The sequence below is a fragment of the Carya illinoinensis genome, chromosome 12, assembly GCF_018687715.1.
Source record: "Carya illinoinensis cultivar Pawnee chromosome 12, C.illinoinensisPawnee_v1, whole genome shotgun sequence".
NCBI classification, from domain to species: Eukaryota; Viridiplantae; Streptophyta; class Magnoliopsida; order Fagales; family Juglandaceae; genus Carya; species Carya illinoinensis.
Window position 1 is genome coordinate 5,481,266 of NC_056763.1, and position 4,724 is coordinate 5,485,989.

Sequence of the window (4,724 nt, forward strand, 5' to 3'; positions counted from 1 at the left end):
TTTTTGATATGGGCCTTACTACTCTTATTGTTTTGTTTCCCATCATTCTTAGAGCGGAATAGAAGATTAGACTTGATCCACCACATTTCTATACAAGGAAAGTCATTCCAACACCCAAGTCACCGCCAATCGCCACCTAGGTGCACCTGTTTCAGCATTGCGACTAATCGGACTCTAGCCTATGCCGTTTACACCATTTTCTGAAGGGAAATCACATCAACTACATCCCACCATGATAGTCGTAACTCAATTCTAGCATTGGACGAATTGACTCTAAGAAACCCATCTTTTCTTCCATTCTTCAAATTTTAGCCCACAGATGCCATACCATTGGTTTCCCTCATGCCCAATATGTGCCATACGAACCTTATCGAGCCTTGGTTAAGCTTTTAACTGGAGTTATGGGCATTAATCAACTTACAAGTGATTAATCATCTTTAAACCATCTTTCACAATTAGTTTCTTTTTTAATTCTTTATCTCTTTTTTGATATGGGCCTTATTACCCTTATTGTTTTGTTTCCCATCATCCTTAGAGTGGAATAGAAGATTAGACTTGATCCACCACATTTCAATGCCAGGAAAGTCTTTCCAACACCCAAGTCACCTCTAATCGCCACCTAGGTGCACCTCCATGTGCATTGCAACTAATCGGGCTCTACCCTATTCCGTTTACACTATTTTCTTAAGGGAAATCTTAGCAAATGCATCCCACCTTAACCGTCAAAACTCAGTTCTAACATTGGACGAATTGACTCTAACAAACCCATCTTCTCTTTTATTCTTCGAATTGTAGCCCACATATGTCATACGATTGATTTCCCCCATGCCCAAGATGTGCCATTCACCCCTTATCTAGCCTTGGTTAAGCTTGTAACTGGACGTAAGGGCATTAATCAACCTACAAGTGATTAATCATCTTTAAACCATATTCCGCACTGAATTTCTATTTTAATTCTTTCTGTCTTTTTTGATATGCGCCTTATTACTCTTATTGTTTTGTTTCCCATTGTTCTTAGACCGGAATAGAAGATTAGACTTGATCCACCACATTTCAGTACAAGGAAAGTCATTCCAACGCCCATGTCAATGCCAATCGCCACATAGGTGCACCTCCACGTGCATTGCAACTAATCGAACTCTGATGAAGCGCTAAAATTGCATGATTAAGTTACTTAAGCGAACAAATTGTTTAATAAAAAATGATTTAAGTACTTAATTATGCAATAGATCACATTACTTGAGTTAATTGATAAACTCTAGTATTTTCGTGCTTAAAAAGATTTATAATGCAATTGTTTCACATGAAAATAAATATTTCATTTTTATTCCTCTCATAACAGCAATAGTTTGGGCAATACACAGCAAAGATATCATTCAAGTGTGAATGCACACATGCAGGCCAGCCTCATTCGGACAGCACTCACTACACGTGCTGACCATTGCAAGACAAGCACCTCACATGCAATAAATCACACATGTGCAGCAGCTACTACACCAAGATAGCAGAGCACCATTCGAACCACATGGACAGCACTCATACAAACACAACACATGCAGAAAAATGCACACAGCAGCAAAAGCACTCACACATGCAGACCCTTGAACGGAAAGAGCAGAAAACTTACACATGCAGCAGACCAAACATTCGGACAGCACCAGCAGAACACTCACAGCACTTGCAGAAAAATCTTCAACACAGCAGACAATCACGCTGAAAAAAAATCACATGTACAGCAGCCTTCGGTCAAACATGCAACACACATGCAGAAATATGCACATGCAGAAAAACAGACAGCAGCCTCAAACGTGGACCAGCAGCACACCAATGCAGAAAACATGTTGCTGGAAGGCAAGTTTTTCTTGTTTCTGCACATGGAATCCGGACAGCAAGAAATCATATGGGATCACGCATGGACCGAAAGCAGCAGCAAAAGTTTTTGACCCTTTACTTTTCAAACTTGTTTTTATACGGCTGGGAGACTTTTGTTCATGGAGAAGGAGTAGTTTTCGGTTTGGCAGCAGGAGGACTTGGGAGTTTCAGTTTTTTTTTTCTTTCTTTTCTTCTGGTTTAAGAGAGGCAGTTGGTTTAGGGTGCAGGGGACTTTTTATTTTTTTCAAGGGAGACAGTTAGGGAGGGGGGATTGTTATTATCTTTCTTTAGTTTTTCATTGTTTCTTTCAGTTTTGCATTCGACTACAGCAGTAGCTTAAACTTGTTTCATTGTTTCTTGCATTTCCATTCGGCTACAGCAGTAGCTAAGCTTTGAAGTTTTTTTTTCTTGCTTTTTGTTCAGACCTGGAGGAGAGTAGTCGAGAGTTTATTTATTTTCCTTACTTTTTCGTTGGGACGTTAGGCAGTTTTGGAGAGTTTTATTTTCTCTCTTTTATTTTCGGTTTCATAGAGCTGCAACAGAGTTTTAATTCTTTCTTTCAGTTTTTTTAGTTTATTTGATCTGTGGTCTTAGTTTATTCCGGTTGGATGGACAGCAGTGTTGATTGTTTTTTTTATTTCCCTTAAGACCCTTTCTTTTAAGTTCCATTCGGCTGTTTCTTCATTTCTTTGGAGGTCTGTTCTTCATTTTATTTTCTCAATTTATATTTCAGCTTTCAGCTTAGTTGTCTTACATGCAGCATCTCTAGGATTTATTTTGTTTGGAAATTTTCTCTTAGATTTTATCATGGTTCAACTTAGATTAATTTTTATTGCTAGAAATATCATGTGTAACTAATTTCTTAAACTTGGGTTGTGGAGTGAGACTTAATTTATTTTGAGAATCTAGTTTAATGCAATATTTTGTGATTGACTGTTGATTTCACTATATTACTAGTTGGATTTAAATTGAAAATAGATTGAAGCTCTTGCTCTTGTTTTGTTGCTGACGTAAGGCACAACAAAAGCTTGAAAATTATCAAGGCTTCTCTCGATTGTTTGTTAATGTGTGTTCGGCTAGTAAAATAGAAAATCCATTAGGAAAATATTGCAAATCTTGAGCTTAAATTTGTATCTTCCGATTAGTAATGCCTTGATTGGATTGTTAATCGAGAAAATTATCTAGAATCCGAAATAAAGAGAGTCTCATACCCAACCCAAGTGTTTGTTAATTTGTTTTTCTTAAGAAACTCTTATTTTAACTTCGATTATCTTTTTTTTTTCATTGCATTTGAATTTTATTTTCATCATTCATACTTGATTCATTTGTTACTCACAAATCTTCTATACGCTTTGATAACCCATTGTCCCTGTGGAATACGATTCTGTACTTATCCTTGATACAACTTGACACTTCTACACTTGGAAGCACATTCGAAATCGAGTCAAGTTTTTGGCGCCGTTGCCGGGGACAACTGGTGCTTATTAGAGCATTCCTCTACTGCTGAGAGGACGTTTGTGGAGCTGTGAATCTCTTCACACCCTGGGTGACATCTAATCTTTTTCCCTTCTCTTTGTTTATTCTTCATAGTCTTTGATTTTCTGCTCCTGTTTGTTTGACTGGTTGGACTAGAGACCATACATCTCTACTGTTTAGGACAGAATCATTGACATCTTTTAGCTCTGCATCATCTTCTGTTGAATCATCATCAGACACTGATAGCATCATGGCTGAAAATGAGCATCATGATAGGGAAGTGGAGAATCCAAACAGGACACTTAGAGAATATCTTCAGCCTGTTAGGACTAGCACACCTTCTTGCATCATTTTACCTATTAATGCAAATGCTTTTAATTTCAAACCTGGGATGATTCCATTGTTACCACACTTTCATGGTATGGAATCGGAAAACCCATATTTGCATATCAAAGAGTTTGAAGAAGCGTGTTCCAAATTCGTGGATAGAACATGCACTGATGAAGTCATAAGATTGAAACTGTTTCCATTTTCCTTAAAAGACAAGGCTAAGACATGGTTAAATTCTTTAAGACCAAGATCCGTTGGGACTTGGCAAGAAATGCAAACTGAGTTTTTAAAGAAATTTTTTCCCATGCATAGAACCAATGCCTTGAAAAGACAGATCATGAATTTTGGCCAAAAGGATGTGGAAACATTTTATCATTGTTGGGAACGATTCAAAGACCTTTTAAATGCATGTCCTCATCATGGATATGAGAATTGGAGGCTCATTAGTTTTTTTTATGAGGGTTTGCAACCAAAAATGAGACAATTTGTGGAGACCATGTGTAATGGGGCGTTTTTTAACAAAGAACCTGAGGAAGCTTTTGAATATTTTGATTATCTAGCTGAAAATGCACAATCATGGGATACATCTGATGTTCATGATAGGTCGAAAAGTTCAAGGACAATTTCAGGGGGTGGGAAATATAATCTGAGAGAAGTAGATGATTTGAATGCTAGGTTGGCTATGATTTCTAAGAAATTAGAAACCATAGAACTGAAGAAAGTGAATGAAGTACGAGCTGTACCTCAAATTACCTTGAGCTGTAATATTTGTGAGGACCAAGGGCATTCAACTAACGATTGCCCAACCATTCCTGCCTTTAAAGAAGTTCTCTTGGATCAATCTAATGCTGTTAATATGGTTGCTAAATCTTTTTCAGGTCCTTACTCCAACACTTACAATTCGGGATGGAGAAATCACCCTAATTTCAGTTGGAGGGGTGAACAAGCTGCTTTACCTGCACCCAACATAGCTGGTCCTTCACAATTTGCACCATACACTACCCCAGGAGGTTCATGACCATCTCAATATGCCAACCACATGGTAC

General features: G+C 37.8%; 1 non-coding gene across 1 annotated transcript; it reads right to left on the reverse strand.

Moving 5' to 3' along the window:
* Window positions 1-3,996: 3,996 nt before the first annotated feature.
* Window positions 3,997-4,104, reverse strand: LOC122290607. Its single transcript, XR_006236469.1, has one exon. It is a non-coding gene; the product is annotated as a small nucleolar RNA R71 (small nucleolar RNA).
* Between the last annotated feature and the right edge of the window lie 620 nt (window positions 4,105-4,724).